Genomic DNA, 16,240 nt, shown 5'->3' on the forward strand with positions numbered 1-16,240 from the left:
TGGGTTTCAAGCCTTGCTTCCACTGTTAGCTTGGCTCCAAAGAGTTCACTTTCAGCTCACCCCGAAATGATTCACTAAATCAATCTTAATTTTTTTGTGTCTGTCATGGACTCTTGGCAGACTGGTAAAGCCTATTGACATTTCTCAGGATAATGTTTATAAATGCATAAAATACATAGGATCACCAAGGGAACCAATTATGTTGAAATATAGTTATGAGAATATATGTATTTTAAGTATATGGGCCTCAGGTTAAAAACTCTTGATTTAGATGAGAAATTTTTAAAAGTGAAATGTAATAGCATTAAAATCTAAAGTGTTTGAGCACAGCCACTTCTAGTCATAGAGTCCTAATTAATCTCTAATCCCCAATTCTCCTGGACTATTCCCATTATGTTCCATTTGGAGAGATGTTTTCAAAGGTCTTTTTGTATCTGAGTGCTTCTGAGTCTCTCTGAGATCATAGTGAGGGAGTGAGCCAGCTCACCATGACTCGACTCACCTTGTCTTGAACATTGGTGGTAGTGATCATCAATTCTAACTTCTGGCCACCTTGCCAAGCAAAGAGTGACATTTCAATATTTTGGTAAGCTGCCCTTGGGGAAAATTTAAGTGTCCTTCTCCATGTCTCTTCCTAATGAGAAGCAGATGCACCCTGTGGGGATGGAGGAGAAAGGGAAAGATGGGGGGGGGGGGAGAGAGAGAGAGAGAGAGAGAGAGAGAGAGAGAGAGAGAGAGAGAGAGAGAGAGAGAGAGAGAGAGAGAGAGAGAGAATGAGAGAGAGTCTAGTCTAGTACTTTAAAAAAATCCTTCCAGAATATGACTTCTGTTCATGCCTTTTATGGAAGGCCTCTAGCTTTTCCAGTTCTGCATTTCCATATTTCTTTTTCACCTGAGATCCAGAGAATGTAGGAGGAAGACAGGTAAGTGCTGAGCAGCTGGATGGTGCTTCAGCAGGGATTTCTTTCCTCTGTGAAAAGTTTTTTATTCCCTGAAAAATTGCAAGAAATACACATGAATATCTGCAGCAGCACATCATAAACATCATGATAAGTACAGATTTTAATATATACATCTGAGGCACTTATCCCAACATCAGAAGGTGGTATTCCATGGTATCAATTATTTAACATCTATATTAATACTACATCCGCTAAGGTAGTACAATATAAAGTATCACTTTACAAAGCTACTTGCACTGACTAAATAACTAATTCATATACAGAATATATCGCATATGCATGTTGCAGTGCTGGAATGCTGTTAATGCAATAGCAAATGACATAAAACAGCAGAAGATATTGCATAGCTAACATAAATTATATACAACACTTACTATTATATATAGTTACATTCAAAGACTATGTAGTTATATGAGTTATACTCACATGCATTAGTGATGACATTTGGTGATGAGTAAGCAATTCTGAACTTAGTTTGTTCACTGGTTGGATGGTTTTAGTGCTTCTGTGATTTGCTAACTTTTGCATATATTCTTGAGCTAATTGATAGTGGCTAACTAGAAATAATTAAATTCAAGATACATGTATATATAATATATTAGATATCAGATAGATAGTATACATTTATATCCTTTTAAAAATATATGAACATCCACATACTAGAATATATATGTACATATACATATATGCATATATATTACAATATATACATCTATCTCCTAGAATAATTAAATTCAACTATATGAAAGAAAAAGGCCAAAAATCTAAAAGAAAAAGTGGAAAGGAAGGGGCCTAGTAGTAATATCTCAAACCGGCCGCAAAACAGCAATCATAGGAGGCAACTACATGCCACAGTGTTTAGAGTATTTGAAGTGGGATTCACGTCAAAACCGCAGACGTGAATTATACATGTTACCCTGGACAAGTCACTGGAGACCTCTGCCTCAGATAAAGAAGGGGTGGGAATAAACATTTCTATATAACACCTACTAGATAATCAAGCACTGTGCTAAGTGCTTTACAGAGGTCTCATTTGAATGTCACAATTACCTGGCAAGGTAGGTGTGTTAAAATTATATCTTGTTCTGGTCCCCTTAATCACTCCCTTTACTGTCTCCCCCACAGCCCTGCCCCACCATCTTCTTCTTCTGATTAGTATAATAAGTTTATAAGTAGCCAGTATAAAGGGGCAATAATAGGAAATAAGATTGCAAAGAGGAACCTGGAAGTCATGTATGATCCATTCCAAATATCAGCTTACGAACTGTATCATACATTAACCAAAATTCACATCCTGGTTATATATGCTGAATCAGCAGAAGCCATCCAGGCACTGCTGTTGGGGTTCTGGTTCTGTGATCTGTAAATTCCAGACAAATTTCAGAACTCCAGAGTTCTAGACCAGCAGAACATCAGAAAGGTGCCGATAACTTCAAGATAACGACTTCAAAGTTTTACCAATATATTGAGATGATTTGGATATATTAGTGAACTAACTTCAAGGTGGAAGAGATAAGAATTAGTCTATTCCTCCCCAAAACCCTATAAAATTGAGACCTCACACTCCTGTCCCCTTGAGCACTCTTACCTTTCCATCAGGTCCATACTGCCTAGTGCTCCCAGCTCTAATCCATGGTTATGGGAGTGATACTTTCCGCCTTTTCCCTTCCTATTCTCTTCCCCACATTACTTGTCTCCATCATGCCATCCCCTCCATCTGACATCTGTGTCTGTATCCCTTTTGCCACTTGTCTTTATAACCTCTGGGCCTAAAGTGTGATTGCCACCCTGTTTCCTGCTGCCAATTGTGGACTTTCCCGGTTAGTACCCAAAGAGTCAAAGAACCAAGTATTCCTGCTCCCATTTCATAATTTCATAAATTATCAATCCAGTAAGTGCTATTATTCCCGTTTAAAAGTTTAGGAAACTGAGGCAAAATGATGTTAAGTGATTTGCCCAGGGTCACACAGTAAGTATCTGAGGCCAGATTTGAACAAAGGTCTTCCTGACTCTATTCATTGCACCATTTAGCCGCCTCCGTTTCCCCATCCATAAAATGTTAATAATAGCATCTAACTCAGGGTTATATCAAATGTGATAACATGTAAAGCACTTTACAAACTTTGAAACACAATATAAATGCTAGCTTTTTTTTTTTTGCTTTTTGGTGAGCCAGTCAGGGTTAAGTGACTTGCCCAGTGTTACACAGCCAGTAAGTGTCAAGTGTCTGAGGTCACATTTGAATTCAGGTCCTCCTGACTCCAAGGCTGGAGCTCTTTCCACTGTGCCACACAGCTGCCCAAATGCTAGCTCTTTTTAGTAATCATCAAAACTGTTTAATAATGGTTTAAAAAATAGAAAAAATTGATCATTGGAACAAAATAGGTACACAACATTCAGGAGGAAACAAATGCTGTCACATAAGTGTTTGATAAGCCCCCAAATCCCAGATGCTATGGTAAGGGGTAAGGACTCATTATTCCTCAAGAACTCCTGGGAAAAATGGAAAGCAGTCTAGAAGAAGTTATATAGAGACCAACATTTCACACCATATATCAAGTAACTTAACTTTTTCTATTTGGTCAAGGGGAGGGTACCCTGTAGGAAATGAAGCTCGTCACCAAGTCAATTCCTTGCCTCATGGTTCAGTAACCTCTCAAAGTCTTTTGTTGACCATTTGTTCTTGCTACCAACCATTCAAGAATATACAGAACAAAGCAGTTTGACTCAATGAAACAAAATTAATATCTGCCAGTGGCACATTCTCTGATTGAAGTAACCAGACCCTCGCCTGCATTGCCAGTTGACTCTGGCCTAGCTCCCTTTCCATCACAGACTTCATGCCTTCTAGAAATATACCATGGCTTTGTTCCCACAAGGCCTATAGGATGGAGCATCTACCTCCATGTTAGTTTATCCTGACTGATATTATATGTTGGACTGATATTTGTTGAGTGCAATTTCTCATCTGTGACAAGTGGTATCTAATTCAGTGCAGGTAAAAATATAGGTCAATGGATTTTTGTTTATCCTATACTCTTTGGACTTCTTGGTGACATTTCATTTCAAAGCCAAGAACTCCAGTTTGTGGGATAAGAAGTCTCATTGTCAGTATGTCCTCTATTGGCAAATGCAAATAGTTTTCTGGTAACCATTGCTCTTTTGATGCAGAATTGCTCCCAAGTCATTTAGTCTATCATAAGTAGACAAAGTACTTTTTTTTGACACTACATAGACACTGGTGTGTGTATGTGTGAGACAATGGCCAGATCTTTAAAAGTTTGTTTGTATTTCTCATGCTAATGATCTCAGAATGGTTTCTGGGGCCTCAGGCCAAACTGACCTTTCTTATTCTTCTGTTTCTGGTGTTCCTCAGTCATATATGAGATTATTTAGGACTTTAGCAATGACAACATAATTATCCACAAATTTTCAATAATACCTGCCAAATCCTAGAAATGTTTTTAAGGTTTGAAGGTTCTTTGGGCATGACCAGCTGAGGAACGCTTCTGTGTTCTCTGCATTAGTGATGACTCTTGGACAATAATATTATGTAACTCCTGAACTTCATAGAGTCTTTTCAAATCTGGAACTTGACTGACAGCTCCAAACAACGTTCTCCCAGCTGATTTAACACAAAATCATATCAAAAGCAATGAGATCATTCACTTCAATGAAATGTCCCTTTGATTCATGCCTCTAGTCACCTTCTGTATTTGGCTACTGGACCTAGATGGCTTCAGAGGAAAAAGTGAGGCTGATGACTTTGCATGTCATGACATCACCTCCCTGATGTCATGATCCTCTTCTAGAAAAAAGGACAAAAAACAACAACAGCAAGTACTTCTAACATGTTGGGGGGGGCATATGCTCAGACTTGTAAAGTCCACCTGGACAGATGAAAGTGTCTCTTCTTTGTCTTCCTCTGCCATAAAGATCTGATGCCATTCTACTGCGTACACCTCCACCCTAACTGCTCCTTCTTAGTCTCCTTTGCTCACTCATTATCCACATCACCCATCCGAACTGTGGTTGTTCCTCAAGGTTCTGTATCGAGTCCTTTTCTTTCTATACTTCTCTTGATAACCTCATTAGTTCCCAGGAGTTTAATTATCACCTTTGTGCAAATCCAGTCTCAATCACTCCCCTGAGCTTCAGTCCTGTATCACCAATTGCCTAGTAGATATTTCAACTATCCAATTATCCTGGGTGTCCTGGAGGCATCTTAAACTCAATATGTCTAAACTCATTATCTTTCTTCTTAAATCCTCCCCTTCTTCAAACTTTCCTGTTTCTGAAGAAGGCATCACCATCTGTTCACTGTCTCAGGTTTCTAATCCCATTTTCTTACCTCACATATCCAGGTAGGTACCAAATCTTGCTTATTCCTTTACAACATCTGACCCCTGCTCTCCACACAGCTACCACCTTAGTTCAGGCCCTCATCCTTTCTTGCCTAAATTATTGCAATAGCCTCCTGATGGGTCTCCCTTCCTCAAGCCTCTCAATAATCTATTCTATACTCTGCTGCCAAAATAGTTTTCCTTAAGCACAAAAGATATGACTATGTGACTTTCCTACTCAGATAACTCCAGTAGCTTCCTATTGACTCTAGAATAAATATAAAACTCCTCTATTTAGCTTTCAAAGTCCTACACAGCCTGGTTTCAACATACCTTTCCAGTCTCACTGGACATTACTCCCACTTTCACAGCTTTTGATCTTCCAACCAAACAGATCTTCTTTTTTGTTCCCTCACTCAGGAGACTCTATCACTCACATATATATAATCTTTGTACTGGACACTTCCACCCCTGCAACATACTCCTTCCTTACCTTCACCTCACATAGTCTGTCTCTTCCTTGAACATGCAGGAGGAAATGCATCAGCAGGAGGGGATGCATTTCAGTATCTTAGGATGATGCCCTTGTGGGTCTAGTCATGAACCCATAAAGGTGTTCTCTTTTAATCTCCCTGCTTATCTTAGGTGTCAACTTTATTAGCTATTTTTCCAGTCCCTTTGGCAGAGAAAACTAGGAGCAAAGTAAGCACCAATTAACTCCACCTTCTTTCTGTCATTCATTATTTTTGCAGATGTCCCATCCCTTTTTATCCTCCTGCTCCTTATAGCTTAAAAAACCCTATCTTCTTTGTTGTCTGTAGTTTTATTCATTATCATAAACTCATTTTGAGGTTTAATCTTCTGATACTTACAAGACTGCCATGCTTTTGTGATCATTCTCCATTACCTATGATAAGGACCTAGTGGGTGATTATACCCTGTGGACCACTTATATGGCCCTAGACAGGCATGTGGTTCTGGGTAGGCCCCCTGGTCAAAGCCCTGGAGTCAGGGAGAATGGAGAGGTCCCATCCTCAGGACATGGAATTTTTGGTGCTAAGGCTGTTCATCCTACCCTGCTTCTAAAGGAGTAAACCGGCCTGGCTAATGAGCACAATCCAGTAGGACATAAAGCCGGGGCCTAGCAGAGACAAAATAAAGCAAGTGAGCTCTATTGAGTGGAAATCCTGAGAATACAAAGGGAGGTCAGAGAGAATGGAAATAGGTCAGGGTGCTGAAGTAGGAAAGGTGGTCAGTTCTTATAGGGTCTTTATCTGGGTGAAGCAGTACCAGATATTGTGGGGAGGAAACAGGAGTCTGGACCTAGTGTACAGGGACTGATGGTGACTCACACTGGGGAGAATATCTGGGAAATTGACAGTCTAGTTTATATTCAAACTCTCCCGTATGAAAAAAGGGCTTTCGGATTTTATAGCAGGTCTTCCTTTTGGTGAACCAGGGGATCTGGGCTTTCCTGGCTTAGTCGTTTACTAGGCCCAAAACCTACTGAGGTTTGTGGGGTAAAAATAGGAGCCAGAATTATTTCACAACATCTTGATGGACTAGTTCCACAACCACATGGTATCCTAAACTAGAAAGTCTTCAACCCCTATTGAAGGAAAGATAAAAGATTGACAAACTATGCATATACACAGTAAAGTGGGTGGGCTCATCCACTGATAAGACCCTGACATGATCTCTCTCTCTCTCTCTCTCTCTCTCTCTCTCTCTCTCTCTCTCTCTCTCTCTCTCTCTCTCTCTCTCTCTCCCTCCCTCCTCTCTCTCCCCTCTCTTCTCCCTCCCTTTCTGTCTCAACTAGAAATCCTTAGAGTACAATAATGACAGATTAATTGTTTCTGGAAGAATTATGCATAACAGAGTACAGTACTGCATTAATATTTTTTCTTAAACAGAATTTTTTGGAAACTTTGAAACCCAGCCAGTGCAAATAGAGCCCACCTGCCAATTAAGTAGCTGATTATCTTATAGACAATCCATTTGGTAGACTTGATGATGAAAGGATATCAATTTACATAGAGCTACAAAAAATGCCTATCAAAGATTATGATATTTACTTAGCTAAAATTGGTTGAGTATCGGGTGACATTTTGTCTTCCTGTGTACAATGAAATTGTATCCTGTTATATTGCAGACAATTACTGGGGGGGGGCCTGTTTGCTTCTGTAGTAGGACTAAAGACTGATTGGAAACACAATGGAGCTAGTGGTATTGCTAAGAGTCTGGTGATAATTATTATAGTAGGAAAAGGGATCAATTCTTGAATCATTAAAAAATGAAACAAAACAACTAATGGTCTATAAAATACCTTGTAAGTAAATTATGTGTGTGTATTTCAATATATTTTATTTTATTTTAGCTAGAATACAGAATGTTGAATATCTTTAGATTGCTCTGACAAAAATAACATAAACTATAAAAGTTTCACTGGATGGGAAATATCTAACATTTATATAATTCTTAAAGTTTACAAACATTTTATATCTCATTTGAGTTTCACAATAACCCTGTGGGTAAAGTATTATAAATAATATAATAAGTATTTATTTATTATAAATAAATATTATATTTATATAAATATTATATGTAATATGTAAATGAAAAGAAAGAAAGAAAGAAAAGTATTGCCATCCCCATTTTATAGGTGAGGAGATAGATTAAGTAACTTGCTTATAGTCAATGACTATTAAATGTTAAAGTTAAGATCTAAATCTAGATCTACCTTACACAAAGTCCAGCACATTTTATACTGCACAAACTGCCTGCCATTAAAAAAAAAAAGCGGTTGAAATTACCATTAGTAAATGACAATCTCATCACTCCATAGTATGCAAAAAGCTGCTAGCATTTCCCACTTTTCTAGTTTTAAATAAAGTTGTCAATGAGTAATTGGAAGGCAGTTATTTATAAAGCACCTATTATAATATGATATGCTGATACTTTTTTAAGGGCTGAGGATACAAATAGAAAAAAATGAACCAGTATCTGCTTTCAAGGTGTTTGTTCACATTCCATGGTGCAGATGCCATATGCTTACGGATCAGTAAGTATAAGATATATACAAATGTACCAAGTTATTGGCAGAGGCAAGCATTAACAACTGGGGGGAATGAGAAAAGGCTTCTGAAGGAATTTGCTTGATCTGATCCTTGAAAGGAGCTGGGAGTTCCCAGGGGGTGTAGTTGAGGAAGTGCATGGCACATAGTAAGTGCTTAATAAGTGTTTGTTGACAGACTTATTGAAAGAATTCTAAGCATGAGAGATAGCTTGGGCAAAAGCTTTGACACAGAGGGTGGAATGTCATATACAGGGAATACCAAGTAGGCCAGTAAGCCCTAGAAAACAGTGCGTGAAGGGAAGCACCACACCATATGGTTGGAAATATAGGTCTAGGTAGGGGTGGGGAACCTGTGGCCTCGAGGCCACAGGTTCCCCACCCCTGGTCTAGAGTCAGATTATGAAGGAATATGACTCAAATAGAAGAGTCTGTATGTTATCACAGAGGCAATGGGCAACATCAGTCCACAATGGACAGCATTTAAGGCAATGGCATAGGCAGACTTGTTCTTTAGGCATACCCATATGGAGTCAATTTTGGGTTTTAGTAGCTAAGTGGATAGAGTGCTGGGCCTGGAATCAGGAAGACCTGAGTTCAAATCTGTCCTCAAACATTTACTATCTGTGTGACCCTGGGCAAATTACTTAACTCTGCCTCAGTTCCTTTTCTGTAAAATGAGCTGGAGAAAGAAATGGCAAACTGCTCCAGTATCTTTGCCAAGAAAACTCTGAATGAGGTCACTAAGAGTCAGACATGACTGAACAATTAAACAACAACAATATCAGCCTCTTTGAGGTATATCCAGTCTGATATGTTTTGATTGTTTCTAGCCTGTTCATCTGACCTCATGCTAGCTTCCCAGGTGGGACTGCTCAGACCTTCTCCTTTGTCTTTTTTGCAGTTCTGGGCTCATTCAGAAAGAAGCTTCTAAAGGTTTTCTTTGGATTCTGGATCATTATTTAATCTGGCATTCCTTTTTAGAGCATTGCTAGTGTATATGTGGGAGGGCTGTGTCCTTTCATGCTGCCATCCTTAACTGGAAGTCCACTGTCATAGGACTGTTTCAAGGAATCTCACTGCCTTCCCCAGTCTTACCACTCAGCTCACTTTACTGAAGGTTTTGGTTCATAACTAAATGGTTAGGTAGTGTCACTCAGCTCACTTTACTGAAGGTTTTGGTTCATAACTAAATGGTTAGGTAGTGCCTTGAAGGAAGACAAATACACTCTACTATTTCTAGTTTCAGCATCTTGCTGTTGTTTTAGAAGTTGAACTACCCAGTTCTTTGGTTTTCATTGGGGTCCTACTGTCTTTTCTCTTTTTGTGTTTCATGGCATTGGGGTTGTCCCAGAGTATTCCTCTAATGCTTCCTACCCAAGACCATTATGCTCATCTCTTTGTGCTTCCATCTTCTCTCTCCTGCCTTTTGTGACATTTGTCATTGTACTGATGATGATTTGTGCATAAGAAATAATGAAGTGGAGATAATCCTGAAAATTTAGGATTAGAAAGGCATCCCAAGTGCTCTAATGTTATTTCTTAAATATTAAAATATCCAGACAAAGGCCTTCATGAAATGACATGAGCAAGAATTTGCAGAGAAGCTTTATTCACTTCTCAACCTGCCCCAGATATGTAGTCTCTTCAGTGACGAATTAAATTGAAGATATATTTAGTTTGTGGTATCGACCATGTAAAAAATAGAACACATTATTAAAACAGCTAAACATAATCTTAGCAACTATATCAAGTGGTCCAGGATTGCCCCCTCACCCAATAATCTAGATTCATACCATCAATTTCTCTTTAGAGTTTTAATCCTGGTGGGTTTATCTAAAGAAGGTTATTTTTCCTCTGACTCATAGTGTCCCCATTTTAGAGTATAGTCTGGGAAATCTCCAAAATGAAACTTACATGTAGTTTGTATCTATCCACAGATTTTATTAAAAGGTTGTTGCCACCTCCCATACAATCACTTTAAGTAATAACATGGATATCAGGTATGGCGTAGGGGATAGAGCACTGGGTCTGGAGTCAGAAAGGCCTGGGTTCAAAGGAGACCTCAGAGACTATATGTGTGGCCCTAGACAAGTCATTTAAACTCTGTTTCAATTTCTTCAGCTGTAAAAAGAAATATAACAGCACCTAATACAAAGGATTGTAAGAATCAAATGAGATAATTGCAAACTTTAAAGTGCTACATGCGTATGCCTGATTTCATCATCCTTATTATTATCCCAAAGGCAATGATGCTTAGGAAATTCCCCTCTCTTTCTAAAAGGTCTGATCTCCAAAGTCTTCAACTTGGGAATGTTCAACCTTGAGGTGACTCATGAGGCAACCCCAAAGCTGATACTTTCTGAGAAATCTCTTGTTAAAGGGCTAAAGATCCCCCTTCGGTTGGAGGGTGGGGGTGGAAATGGACAAGAGAAGCCCCAGAGACTAAAGGTAGAGTATAGAGGTAAAGAGGTGTTTGTTTTCCTAACCTCCGTGGAGCTCTTCATTTGCTCCAAAGACATAACTTTACCCAATTCTGAGTATTCTTGGGTTGAATGAAAAATTTAAAGGCAAATTTCTCAAGGAGTGGGACTGACTTTAAACTAGAAAGGAAACTTAAAGTATAACTTGTTTACTTTTAGAGATCTAAACATTGCTTTAGATCCCTGTAAGCCACTTTCTTGCTTGATCCCAGCATAGCTTGCTTACTGTTCCTTTGTCTGTTCTTTTTGTCACCTTCTCAGCTATCTTGGACTTTTGGAGGCCTCACTTAACCTTCAATCTCAGTCTTTCCTTTAGATGATTAATCACCTAAATAAACCTTATGAAACCAGTTGCCACAACATGTGAGGCATTTGCTTCTTACACCCTGCAGGTACATTTGAATAAACAGCTACCAGTATCTGCTGTCCCAAACCAACCTATTTTGACTTGGCAGTAAAATCCCAGAAACTCTACCTGGTCAAGCATGGAACAAACCTGATTTATTCTGGGCAAATAGGTCAATGGACCCTCAAAGGGTTTTTTCTTCCATTTCTAAGGTTTGTGATTGTGTGTTTGATACTAAATAGGTGAAATAATTCAAGAGAAAGAAATTTTGATTTGCTCATCCATTCTCTTGGACACAGTGGAATTGATTAATTGATTAATATTTATTTCAATTTTATGGTAGAAGTCACCTGTTCTGAATGTGAGTTATTTTAACGTGCCAAACATTTACAATGTTGACATCATTCACTTAAATGAAAATAAGAGACATTTTAAAGCCATACCAATGGATAGGTATTTGAAGCTATCTACTGTTCATAGTCATGGCTCCAGTAATTGGTGGCATACATTTAAAAAATATTTTCAAAGTAAATTGTAATTTTCATGTGTCTATTTAGTTTCCTCATTTAGTCTATTTAGTTTCCTCATTTCTATCACCCTGTTTCTGTTTTTGAACAAAAGCACTTTTGTTTATCGTTTTCAGCCTTGTGAATTTGTCTTTGGAAAAATTTATTATCAGCTTCTCTTTTTCCAGTGTTTAATATTTACGTCATCCTGCCATCCAGCCCACAGTTAAGTAGCAACAGGCTCAAATCAGCAGCAGTCAGGTCTGTGGATTCATATGAACTCATCACTCATGCACGCTTATTGCTTTCTGGCCTCCCTGATTGTGTTCCAGCTCTCCTGAGAAGGTATGTTTGTAGACAGTCACTACAGAGGAAATAGAGCCAAAGGATTCCAAATAACCCTATTATCTGATAGCTAACAGGAATAATTTGAAGATATTATGTTTAAAATAAAATCAAATGAAACAGCAGTGGTTTGATAATGATCAATATATCAAAATTTAGGTTAATTCAATGTAGAGCTACAAAGTTCTGTAATTATAGCTGTTTAATATACTTTGGTTTCTTTTAGTTTCAACCTTTGAACTAAAGAAATATTTATATTTTTAAACACAGGTTGCTTTACAAGTACACATTTTAAAGATATTAATTCTTTTGAATATTCACTTATTAAGTATGTAAAATGCTGGGAAGTATAAAACTTTGCATTTTGTCTAATAATCTTTAAAAAACAAGGAAAGGATAGCATGTCAAGGAGGTTGTCCAGATTTTATGGAAATCAGATTCAGATAAATGATTTAATAGCTTTGTAGCAAGAAAGAATGATGCTAGAAAAACTGAACTTTTAAAGACACAATTAAATTCCTATTTGAAAATTTTACCATTATATTTAGTTACTGCTTTTTGTTAGACTTTTAAAAATATACCTTTTACTAGAACCTAAGGTATTATTTGGTTTTGAAACATTTGCTTCTTGCCCTTCTACCCAAATGTATGTATTTGACTATGCATAAATAATGCCTTATTTTCACATTTTAAAAAGATAAGGTTTGGTAAATATATACACTGTATATGTTACTTAAAAAGATCACTCAATCTTTTATGTCCCAATGATGGGGGCTATCTACTCCTTATTTTGGGGGACAATCCCAAGTTGAAGAACATCTACTTTTTGACTTTTACAAAAAGAATTTCTTCTCCTATTTTTTTTGTTAGGATATTCCTAACTACCACATGTTCTGACTTTTGGTTCAGAAAATATGGCCACTATATCATGTGCTGTTTTCATATATATTATGACATTTTTGATTTACCTTAGTAATAATATTTATACTATTTGATATTAACATTATGCATTTTTGTACAATGGAATCATTGTAATGATATTTTAATTTTTTTGTCAACATGTTTTTTTCACTCATATTTGCCTTTTCTATATGTATATATAAAGAAGTAAATGTATTTGTATTTGGCATTGTGTTTCCTATTTTGATAGCAGAAACAGTTTACTTACTGACTCAGTAATACAACCTCTGCTCAGTGCCATGGAATCATGCTGACATTATTCCAGAAGCCCTGTCCCCCTATCAGGGCTCTTTGTCTTTTTACCTTTTTCCTTGCTCTAATTAATCTTTCTAGAAAACTCTTTCAGTGTTGGGAAGAGGCTGGTGGTAAGCTTCTGCATAAAGACTTTGGAATTCAGCCCAAACTACATTCTGGGTTTTATTTAAAAACTGAAATCTTTTTTTCTTTGGTCTTGCTTATTTCCATGCTATGTGTCCTCATGCCTTCTCCCAGTCACTCCCCTTTCCTCATTTGTTAAATATTTCTCTGCTCCCACTGGAGTCTTTTTGCCAGATTCTTCTTCCCCTGTTTCCATCCAACTCACATTTCTTCTCTACTAACTTGCAAAATGGTGGGTCTGGAAAATTCTGGATTATAGTACCCTGTCTCATATTCTGAAATATAAATTGTATTCCTATTTTTCTGACTTTTTTTTTTTGCTACATGAAACTTGTACTCCAGTCAGAATAGTAATATATCCATTGTTCTTAAAAAAACAATAAGAATTCCCAACTTTCCACGGCTAATTTCCCTTGCCTTCTCCTTCTTACTTAACTGAATCTTACCTACTTTTTGAGGCCTCTTTTTGTATTCTCCTTCAATCAATCAATATCAATCAAATAAACATTTATTAAGCACCTACCGTGTGCTAGGTACTATGACCTAGTAGTCATATCTCTCTGATAGAGGAGGAAGATGGTATCTATCATTTCTGATGGTATCTACTGTGTCACTGTTTGCTCTTTCCATCCAGATATTAAATATGGACATCTTCAAAGGTTTATATCCCAGTTAACTGGATAAGAATATTTTTCTAAAGTTATTCAGACTAAACCAGGTTTTATTTCCTTTTTTTCCACTTCTTGAACCCTTTGGACCCCTTCTCAGAATAATATTTTTAAATAGGTGAAATAAAATTACAAGAGGAAACCAATTATATTGAAATACAGTTATCAATTTTTAAAAAGTTCATAGACCTCAGATTAAGAGTGCCAATCTAAATCATTTTCTGAAGAAGAAAATTTCATTAAAGTTAATATTTTGTACTTTTTATAGGTATATAGAACACAAGAGGGGCAGTTAGGCGGTGCAATGGACAGAGTGCTGGTCCTAGAGTCAGAAAGACTCATCTTTGTGAGTTCAAATCTGGCCTAAGACACTTATTAGCTGTGTGACTCTGGGCAAGTCACTTAATCCTGTTTGCTTCAGTTTCCTTACCTGTAAAATGAGCTGGAGAAGGAAATGGCAAACTACTCCAGTATCTTTGCTAAGAAAACCCCAAATAGGGTCACAAAGAGCCAGACACAACTGAAACAAACAAACAAAAAAAGAACACAATATCTTGAAGGGACCTTAGAGGTCATCTAGGATGTTCAACCTCTTCATGGTAGACATAAAGAGACCTCCAGAAGTCAGGTTCCTTGTTCAGGTTACATAGGTGGAAGAAACCAGGTCACCAGAATTCTTTTTTACTACATCATAGTTCTTACTTGCAGCCAGACATATGAGAATCTCAAAGAGAATAAAACACCATTCTGTCCCATTCCTAGATAACTGAAATTCATGATGCTATAATATATACTTTAATTAAATTAGTCAACCTATTTTATGCAAAGTAATTTCATTGTTTAAAATGGACATTTAAAAAATTTAATGTTAAAAATGACATGTACTAATCTTATTGCTACCCAAAATGGTACCGACTAGCATGGTTTCACTGAAATCTTTGTTAGTAGTAGCATTTGTTTCAAATAATGACCCCAAACTTCTCTCTGGAACAAAGGCCATCTTTTTTAACATCAGTATTCTGCTGATGCTGTATAGTCACCAAAGAATTAACCATAGCCATCAAAGAATTGTGGGTAATGTAATGCATAGGCAGGTCTATGCAAAGCAAGGCAGGACTTAAATGCCAGTTTTCTTGATTACAGTGCAGAGGTGCATGGTAGGTGTGAAAAAGCAGCAACATACTAATTCACAGAGTGAACAGAAATATCCTTAAAAAAAAGAGGTGGGTTGACCAATAATCTGGGCATTGGAGCCAATAATGCTCTGTTTGGTATCCATGCAATGCCAAGAGATCCAGAGAATGGCCTCCAGTGTGCTCTGTGGAGAATATTCAGGCAAACATGGACTGGAGTCTCACATAAGGAAAGGTCATAGAAAGGTTGCAATCTGTACTCTTGGGGGAGTACCTATTCCAACGAAATTAGAGATATGTTAAATTGAGGAAAAAGAGAGTGTTTTGTACTTCTCCATTCAATGGAATAATTTTCCAAAAGGCCCTTGGGCCCTCCCCAAAATATATCATTGGTATATGAAGCAGATGTTCTAGCCAAGTTGGCAGCAAAGTGAATTCCTACAAAGTAAATCCTGTTTTTAAGTTGATTTCCACTATTAAATTGGAGCTATGATCCCCTGAAATACCAATTTACCAACAAACTAAATTGAAAGCATCAATTTAAGTGAGGAAAGTGTTAAAAAAAGGTGGCCAATTCATGGCACATTGAGTGTTGTGATACTTTTAAGCACTTTTAAAAAATGTTAAGTCTTTGAAACACTTTTGCCCATTATCAGTATCTCAGAAATTTATATTCTCTCCTTTCTTTGTGTCTTAAAAACCTTTTATGAGTATGTCATATTTGTTGCTAACAGAACAAAGATTGTTTCTTTGATATCCTCTTTATCTAAGAGTTTTATTATTATTGTTTTGGGATTGGAACCTGTGATCTTGTTGAGACTCCTGGTGTGGAAACTCTTTCCATTCAAGCAGATTGGAAATACATTATAAGTTTATAATCTTGGATAGTTTCTCGGGGGTCCTAAGAAGTTAATTGAGTTGCTCATGATCACAGGGCTAGTATGTGAAAGAAGCAAGGCAGGACCTAAACTCCATTCCTCCTAATTCCAAGATCTACCATCTAACCACTTACACCATCCTGCCTTTAGGTAGATGCATGTCCA

Source organism: Phascolarctos cinereus, unplaced genomic scaffold (genome assembly GCF_003287225.1).
Source record: "Phascolarctos cinereus isolate Bilbo 61053 unplaced genomic scaffold, phaCin_HiC Scaffold_5;HRSCAF=322, whole genome shotgun sequence".
NCBI lineage: Eukaryota > Metazoa > Chordata > Mammalia > Diprotodontia > Phascolarctidae > Phascolarctos > Phascolarctos cinereus.